The sequence below is a fragment of the Mandrillus leucophaeus genome, unplaced genomic scaffold (genome assembly GCF_000951045.1).
Source record: "Mandrillus leucophaeus isolate KB7577 unplaced genomic scaffold, Mleu.le_1.0 Scaffold353, whole genome shotgun sequence".
Lineage (NCBI taxonomy): Eukaryota > Metazoa > Chordata > Mammalia > Primates > Cercopithecidae > Mandrillus > Mandrillus leucophaeus.
Window position 1 is genome coordinate 4,536,843 of NW_012103732.1, and position 10,184 is coordinate 4,547,026.

Below are 10,184 nucleotides of genomic sequence, written 5' to 3' on the forward strand. Positions count from 1 at the left end.
CCATCTTTGCTTGGAGTTTCCCTTTGTTCCGCTCCTCAGATACTGTCTGTGTCTTGCAGCTCTTTCAGCTGTAACCCACTGACGTTTTGCTGGAAGCTTGTTGTCATGGTCCTAAAGTATGGGAAAAGGGAGTCTTCTATACACTTCAGAATAAATCACAGTGTGTATTTTGGAGCTGTAACCATCATACGTGTTTCTTCACTGGTAAAAGTTTCCTTCCCCTGCCCTCTATTCTCTTCCTTGGCTGCAGCGTTCATCATCTATTTCCTTGAAGCTCTGGTCCCTGTGATCATCCCCCATAGGCAACACAGAAAGATAAGAGAGAGCTGTAGTTGGGATGAATTCTCTTCTCTCTGCTGGGATAATGCTTTGGAGTTGAGCTCTGGCAATGTCCTTTCCCTGGATGCAAGGCCTTTGTTATAGAGAAGACTCTAGGCACATTTCCCAATGGTTATTCTTCTTTTCCCTTGCCAGAGCTATAAGGGTTCTTTCCTGGATTCTCATTTTGAAAATCTGGTGGGATTCTCAGGAGAAAAGCCCACAAAAGTGTCGCACTCTTCGTGAGACTGCAGCCCCTGGAGGGTTCTCACTCTCTTGCTACTTTACCTTCATTCTCCAGTCATTCATCAAAATTATCATTTAAGTGTTTTAACCAGCTTATGGCTTAATTGGCTTCTGCTCCACATCAGCACCTTTCAGCTGCTGTGTCCCTCTGGATGTGACTTTCCAACCAGATTTCAAGGTGGCCATTTGCCTTGTGACCTCAGATCCTGGAAGGGCCAAAAAAGACTGATTTTCAGTTTGTCAAATTTTGTCTCATTTTAAAGATGAGAGTGACAACTTCTAAGCAATACCAGTGTTTCACAGCTGAAACTGGATATTCCTTCTCTGCTTATTTGCTTATGTATTTATCGCAATCTAACAGGTTTTATCCATTTATTTACTCATTTATAGTTTTTCCCCCACAAATTGGCATAAAAAGTTTAATGCAGGCATGACATTCTGTCTTTTTAAAAGATTTTTATTGCTGTATCATTAACATTTAGAATAGTACCTGTTTTATAATATTACTCAAAGATGTTTATTAATTTAATGGGTTTATGTTATTTTTAAAATATATATATATATACACACTCTAAGGTTGTCAGATAACCCTACTTTCATTTAATCTCCTTTTCATTTCTTTCTTTTGATATCTGTTTCATATACCATTCTGCCTCTATAACATTCTACTTATTGGCAGCAATCCAACATGAATGCCTGATCATTCATGAAAAAACAATTGGTTGGATGGTAGTTGTTTAGGTAATTCAACCATTTCTGGAATAATTGATTTCAGAGATGAGAAATAATTCTCATCTCATGTACCAATTCTATTAGATTAGTAGTAATTGCTTAGAAAGCTGCGCTATGAAGTCAGATTGAAAATTTCATTGTCAATGAGGTTTGTTGTTTTACTTAGTAGGAAGAAAGAGTTATAGCTCTCTTGGTCTGTATGCACCATCTCTGGCCACTGGCACAAAACATAAGTTAATAATTTTTAAGTAGGTGGTACATGGGTTCCATAGGTCTGTATGCACCATCTCTGGCCACTGGCACAAAAGCATAAGTTAATAATTTTTAAGTAGGTGGCACATGGGTTCCATAGGCCTGTCTTAGCTGTGCATTTTCTAAATTGTCAATCCCTACAACTATGTGTGTATAATTTTAATAACATATTAAATACTATTACTATATAATTAATTATATATCATATAATTACTTATTTAAACAAATAATTTTAACTTGATTTTAGTTCTTTCCAGCAAAGGAAAACACCTTTATTTCATTTTTGTTTTATTAAAAAATTTTGTTATTATCATTTTTTGAGACAGGGTCTCTCTCTCTTTCTCTTTCTCTCTCTCTCTCTCTCTCTGTTGCTCAGGCTGGACTTGAACTCCTGAGCTCAAGCGATCTTCCCACCTGAGCCCCCCAGTAGCTGGGACTACAGGTGTGTGCCACATTGCCTGGTTCAGAAAACACCTTTAATTTCCAATAACTAGTGAGCTTTCTATAAATTTGATTAATCTTAGTTCATCTTACTTACATTTAAACTTGTATTCTCAAATAGCTTATATATGTGAGATTTTTCCATTTGAATCATATTTTCATTAGCCCTGTAATATTACATTCACTAGGATCAAATGCAATCAATTTAAAAACTATTTAGATAGATGTGATTTCTGGGAATTCATATTCAGATAAGTGGTTGGAATTTAACATCTTTATTTTAAACGGTAAAAATTTTCAACGACTGGCAGTCTAAAGTTATGAATATAATCACTTAAAACCATAGGAAAGCCTACCAGAGAGCATATCCAACCCAAAATAACAAGGTGGGTTTTTGTATCTTGTACAGGAGAAGTGTTGAATAGAATATGTTGAACATTTTCTTTTTTCATATTGGTACAACACTATCAGTAAAATCATTTGGACAAAGAGCTTCTAAGTTTCATTTTTAAGTCTAAAAAGTATTAGGAAAATGTTTTCCACTACACGTTAATTGCAGAATGAAACATGGTGGCTACTTTTTCTCTTTGTAAAAGCCTTGACACAATGTAGTCTGGCTTCTTATCACTGAGATATTTATTATTATTATATTATTTGATAATTTTATATTTTTTGAATTAAAATTAATTCAGATTACTGGTGGTATTTTCAAAAATTAACAACCCTAAAATAATCTTAAAACAGTAAAATTCAGGGGACTAAACCTGTATTATCTGAAAGCAATGTAGGTTTGATTTGCTGAAAGATAGAGATGAAGCACAGCGAACTACAATAGGATGTATACCATTGATGTATTTGGATTGAATCCAGGTCTGCTCTAGAAATTCCATTATTTTTATCCCATGGAGAAGTTCAATATAATTGTTTGATATCCTGCCCTTACTGACCTTCTCCTACATCATGCCTATTTTGGTTCCTTGGGCTGGCATTTAAGGCCTGAGAGTAAAGCATGAAGTAAAATTAGACCTGGTTATATGTTCTAAAATGCCTTAATGCAATTGGATACATTAAAACCTAGCTTAAGAAAATTAGAAGAACATTTCAGTTTTAAAAGTCACTAAACTAGAGCTAATCTCTCTAATATGTCTAGGGACAAGCAATACCTTTCTTTTTCCCTCTCTTGATTTACTTTGCTTTGCTGCTATGGAGGTATTAATTTTGTTCCATCTAGTTTTTAAATATTAATTGCACGTGTCAAAACAAAAAATTTCTCCTGGAACTGGATGTCATATAAAAATGTCATACTGAAAGAAACTGAAACATTAACTCTAAAAGCTTTGGTTAGCTAAATGAATATTGACTGGCAAATACTACATATAATGAAAAGCACTTTATAGGATCTCAATTAATAATATGAAGGCTGCGTCTCAGTTACCAATGTTTTATCACATCTAAAACATCAAAAATGCAACATTATTAAGATGGTCAGACTGATCTGAAAGTATCTGTAACCTCCTGTTTAGTCTATCAGATGTGTAAGGACTAGAATGGAGTTAAATATGTAATTCTCTTCACTATATAGAATTCATTGTGATGGCTAAAGTCCTAGAACTTAAGCATTTTCAGGTATTTTTTACATTACACAATGAAGAATCAGAAGAAGTTGCATCATGAAATGATTACATCCAAAAGTTACATCACTGGCAATGTCTTTCATACAATGTTCATTTAACAGCAGTTTATGGAATATGTTACATACAAAAAACAGTTCCAGGAAAGATAGGAGGCAACATTTATTGTATACCAAAAATTGTACTAAGCACTTTGCATGAAAGAAAGCATTTAATCTTCAGAAGTACTAGAGAAAACATATTTTTATCACCCCCTTTCCAGGTGCAAAAAACCGAGAAGGCACAGAGAGCTTAAGTCACTTGCCTGGCCCCCTAGGGCCACATGACTAGTAAATGGATGGTGGAATTTGGATGAGTCCTGACATACTTTACCCTCTGCCTTGTTCTCAAATATAATAAGCTATATTCTTAGAAACATAACTAGAGGCAAAAGTAATTAAGGAGAGATTTGAAACATAGTTTATCCACTATGAGTATTAGGTCTCCTCTCCCTGATTTATTTCTTTTGTTGCTGCTGTGTAGATATAGTATGGTAGGCAGAGTAGCAGCTCCCCAAAGATGTCTTTGTCCTAATTACCAAATCTGTGAATATGTTACCTTACAAGGCAAAAGGGACTTGGAAAATGTGATTAAGGATTTTAAGATGAGGAGATTATCCTGGGTTATCCTCATGAGTCCAATGTAACCACAAGGATCCTTACAAGTGAAAGAGGGAGACAAGAGAGTCAGATGATGGAATGTGGGAAGAACCCAGTCCATCATTGCCAGCTTTGAAGATGGAAGGAAAAGATTATGAACCAAGGAATTCAGACAGCCTCTAGAAGCTAGAAAAGGCAGGGAAATAGACGGTGCCCTGGAGTCTCCATAAGGAACATAATCCTGACAATATTTTGGTTTTAGTCCTATGAAAGCCATTTCAGATTCTTGACCTCTAAAACTATAAGAGAATAACAGTTTTTTTTTTTTTTTTTTTTTTTTTTGAGATAGAGTCTCCCTTTGTTGCTCAGGCTGGAGTGCAGTGGTGCAATCTTGGCTCACTGCAAACTCTGCTTCCCAGATTCAAATGATTCTCCTGCCTCAGCCTCCCAAGTAGCTGGGACTACAGGCACCCACCACCATGCCTGGCTAATTTTTGCATTTTTAGTAGAGATGGGCTTCACCGTATTGGCCAGGCTGGTCTTGAACTCCTGACCTTGTGATCTGCCTGCCTTGGCCTCTCAAAGTGCTGGGATTACAGGTGTGAACCAATGTGCCCAGCCCGATTTGTTGTTTTAAGTCACTAAATTTTTGGTAATTTGTTACAGCAGCAATAGAAAACTAATATATAGGCCCAAAGCAAAATCTTTACAAGAGAGTCTCCCTCCCTTCCTCCCTTCTTCCCTTCCCCTTCCTCTTCCCCTTCCTCCCTCCCTCCCTCCCTCCCTCCCTTCCTTCCTTCCTTCCATTTTCCTCCCCTGCCCCATATTCTATAAAAGACTCCGAATGTTTGGGCAACGCATACTTCACTGAACTTTATTACCAACCACCTTGTTTAAGAGATAATCAAAGCACCAATCACTGCATTGCATGCGTTAAACATGCGAAGTTCTGTCACCCCAACCCCCTACCCCCTACTCTGATCTCTGATGTTCTCAATGTTAGTTTATTTAAGGCAAAAGATGGATTTTCATTTCAGTTGCCATGCTGGTTATGATCAAATGCTAGTGTAATCTTGAAGTACAAGTTTGAGAAAGATTCTGAGGCCATGATGAGGTTCAGTAGAAAAAAAGCACTGTGGTCAATTATCAATGTAAATATTTGCCATGAGCTTAGGAGGACAGAAGCAATGCCACGACCCGAGGTGAAAGAGTGAGAAGGCCCACTTTAGAGAAATGAGGGAGAATTGAGTCATCGGGAACTTTTAGAGTTTATAAAGAATCTTGGAGGTATGGAGTAAGTGGTGAGTGAAGAACCTGAAGGGAAAGATCTTGCCTTATTTCAAATATTTTTTCTTAGGGATTAGTTGGAATGGTATGTCCTGGACCTCCTGACTTGCTTAAGAATGTGCATGTCACTGTGTATTTGAATAACAGACTTCATAGCCTTCAAGGTTTCTAGCCGACTGTAATCCATGCATAATAAGAGTCCCTTTGGCTCAAGAAGATTTACAGACTATTCAAAACCATGAGTTTTTTTTTTTACTCATTATTACCATTGGTAAAAATACTGTCAGCAACTTTTTGTAGCTACCAAGTATCCCAAACTTAAAAGGCATATGGCCAAGGAAAAACTGAAGATTAAGTGGCACAATTATGAACTCTGGATTGTGTTTGTTGGGCCGTAGTTAAATATCAGATTAGTGATTTTTCTCCCTTATTCAAAAATGAATTACTTGAAAAAAAACTGTGGAAATGATTTTTCAGATGTTCCATTTCATCATGACAGCAATGTCTTAAAACTAGAGAGAAAGATCAAAATACCGGCTTTTGCTTGAAGTTCTCCATGCTTACTATCTGCAAAAGCTGGAAAGTTCTTAGCCTCAAGGAATATGATGATCTAGAATGCATTGTTAAGTAATGGACATTGCTTCTCAAATATTAAATTCTTTAGTTTTCATTTTATTTGCATATACCATATGTTTCCTTAGGTCATTTTTATTTATTGTTTTTATTAACTAAGATTTATAAACACATTATTATCTAACCATAGGGGAAAAAGTCTTCTCAATTAATGTGTTTACCATTTTAATTGGACATAGTTATAATTACATAAATTTGACAAAGGACACATTTATAATTAAAGCTTCTCTACATTGGTTGTGACATTAGCTTTTTATGGCCAACTCAGCATTTCAATCATGTGCTAATTTAATGCTAGATATACGCTGCAGTTGAAATGCTCATAGTATCAAAATATTAGTAGGTTAAAAATAAAGTATCTCCTGTATGCAACTAAATCTACTAACTGGCAATCTATTCATGTTGAGTTTATGGCACACAAACTTGTCACCAATCAAATGAATCTTGTTGCCAGGTTGAAAAGAAAAAAATAAGTGCTATGTGAGTATTCCAAAAATATAGATTCCTAACATATAATAATCATGTAAGACTCAATCTAAATGTCTGTGGTTACATATAAGTAGGGCATAACACATAGAGAAGTGGAAAAAGAGCAATGTTTTAGGATTGATATACAGTGAATAGCTTTGCATGAAAAATTAAGATTCTTCTGAACCTACCTTAAATAAAGCATCCGGCACATGATAGAGATGGATCACTTGCTCTCATAAATCTGGCATTTAAACTGAACTAGTTATGAATATTCCTGACAGAAAGATTTAGCTGTATGCCTCGTCCCCCCCACCAGTGACTAAATAATTAGTCTTTCAGTTAATCTTCATTACCATTGTCATCTTCCACCTTGTCCTTTGAAAACAAGATTGAAATAGAAGGATATCTAGAAATTCATGTTGAGAAATATGAGGGCGGTAAGCCATTCATATGACAAAGGGGCTTAGAAGAGACAGCAAAAGTTATTTCATCTAATCTATAGATACACCAATGTTAAATTGATTAAAATTTCAAAGGAGATTTCAGCTCATGGTAATTCTGATGAATAGTCCATAGACAGCAAAGGGTAAGATGAAATGCAGGCTAGGGGGAAGCACTAAATTGTCTTTCACATTCTTTGTAGCTCTCTATTGTTCCTGCTCCCTGCCTCCCAACATATCTAGCTATTACTTTAATCTTACAGCGCAAATTCGCTAATGGAAAGGAACTTAGGTGGTATGAACTAAAGTCACAGATATGCCTTTTAATTCTCTCATGGGTTCTATAAGAGAACAAGAGGCTGGGCTCGGTGGCTCACGTCTGTAATCCCAGCACTTTGGGAAGCTGAGGCGGGTGAATCACGAGGTCGGGAGCTCGAGACCAGCCTGGCCAACATGGTGAAACCCTGTCTCTACTAAAAATACAAAAAATTAGTTGGGTGTTGTGGCAGTCACCTGTAATTCCAGTTACTCGAGAGGCTGAGGCAGGAGAATCGCTTGAACCCGGGAGGCGGAGGTTGCAGTGAGCAGAAATCGTGCCACTGCACTCCAGCCTGGCGACAGTGCGAGACTCTGTCTCAAAAACAACAACAACAACAAACTAGAACAACAGAGATTGATTGAAACTTTTTCTTAATATTTCTTAGGAGTTAAATACTCCATCAACAGATGGCAACTTCATTTAAGCACTATTGGCTAGTAAATCACCAGAAGTAGAAGTCTGTTTATTTACAGCAAACAAAAATCAAAACTAAAACTAATTATAATACCACTTATTTAGCATTTACTAGGTACTTGGCAATTTGATCACGTTACCTAATTTTTACCACCACCCTACCCTGTAGGTATTAGTTTCCTTTAATAGATGAGAAAATTAAGGGCAAATAAATAAAGCAACTTGTTCAAAGTAATTGCAAGTTTGTCATTGAACAGGAGCTTAAAATGATATTTGTCATATTTCAAGCAAAAATTGTCAGATGGTTTTACCTGTTTGAAGCACATCTCAGTGACATTTTTTTTGGTGAATCAAGGAGAAAAAAGGAGTGTTGAAAAAAATCAAGCTATGTGGAGAAAATTTGAAGTGGAAGGAAATAAACTTAATCAAAAGAATATAGTGTTTTCTTAAGGTTAGATTGTTAACCTGCAATTATGCTACTCATAGCCATTTTATTAATTAAAATAAACCTCTTTGGCTGTATATCTGTCTGGGAATCACAAGTTCCTGTATAAGCAAGTTGCACTGATATTAACTCTTATAAAATACAAATAGAAGCTATTGGTAAAATACTGAGGTTTCATCCTTTTTCGTTTTTACATTACAGACAGCTTTTTAAGGAGGTTCTCTGAGCTCTTTACTTGACCTCCATTCTTTGTTTGCATGAGTCCCTAAACGGAAGCTTTATTGGCACTCAACCAGAGTGAATCTTTTCAGTGAAATTTAGAGAATTCACCTTCCTGTCAATAACAGATTTAAGAAAGTTTTGTTTTCAATAGTCTTATATGACCTGAGTCACTTATTTTTTGATACTTTCTTTCAGGACTTAGTATCTAAATCAAGCAAGAACATCTTGTATTGTCACCAAGTGATAAATTTATTTATGAAAAAACGTGTTGCTCTTTTAATTTAGAAATAAATAAATGCATTTTTCTTCCTAGACATAAATTAATTGGTGCTTTTCTGTCCCAGACATCTATGACATGAGAAGAATGTAAATCCACAACTATCAAGGTGATTAACATTGTAAACAGAAGAGTTACACTAGAGAAGTCCAGCCATAAATGTATACACTTTTAAGTCTATCATAAGCTAATAAAATATGTTGTGAATTAAAAGGGAGAAGAAAACTCATTGGATTTCCAATGAGTTACTTTCTAGTTATGCTGTGTTATCTTCCATGTATCTTCCTGCCACAGTAAACTATTAAAACTGAAGTAACTGGTTACTTTAACATACAAAATCGTGACATTTTCAGTGCCCAATCTGGAAGAAACTAATGCCTTTCCTCTTAGGTGCCCCTTCCTTGGTGGCGAAGTTTCTTCTAATCAGGTTAGAACATTAGTTAAGATCATTACGATTTAAAAGTAGAAAGCTTTGGCACCTATTTTAGAGATGTAAATATTTTGAAACTAAATAGCAACACAAAAGCATAGAAGTTGGGCTCTTTTCAAAAGTTAGGTTCAGGGAAGCATTCAGTCACTCCTCCTTAAGACACTTTTAACTCAAAACCTGGATTACATCACCAAAGAGTATCTAATTTGGTGAAATTAGATCAAGTCAGGAAGACTAAATATCATTCTTCCAGTCAAGAAGGACATTACTATTTGAGGCCACAGCGATTCTAGAACTGGCTATAAACTCGTTTTGGAGAGTACTGTGTTTGCTATGTTCCCTGGAATCATATTCATAAAGTTGTATTTTAATATTACGTTGCTAAGTTTTCTTAGAGGATGTTTAAAAAAACTCAAAATTTCTGTTTGAATTGGTCATACAAATTTTGAGGATGTGAATCTCAAGAATAAACCATGTCTCTCCCTGATAAATTTAAATTCTTCCTCCTTTCTAATAAGATCACATAGCTATACTCTATGGTCTGAATGTGTCCCCCAAAATTTATGTGTTGGAAACTTAATCTCCAGTGCAACAGTATTGGGAGGTGGGGCCTACTGGGAGGTGTTTAGGTTATGAACGCTCCATCCTCATGAACGGATGAATACTGTTATGAAAAGGTTTCTGGGAGTGGATTCCCTCTCTTCCACTCTTTTGTTATGTGAAGGCATAATGCTCTTCTCCATTTACTTTTCCACCTTCTGCCATGTGAAGGTGCAGCAAGAAGGCCCTCACTAGACTTCAGATGCGTGCTTTGATTTTGGACCTCCCAGCTTCCAGAACCATGACAAACAAATTTCTATTATTTTATATATTACCCAGTCTCAGGTTTGGGTTATATATAGCAGCATAAAATGAACTTAGACACAGTGTTTTTCATTTGTGTTTAACTCCTGGAAATTCAGATCCAGATTTTTTTTTTTTTTTTTTT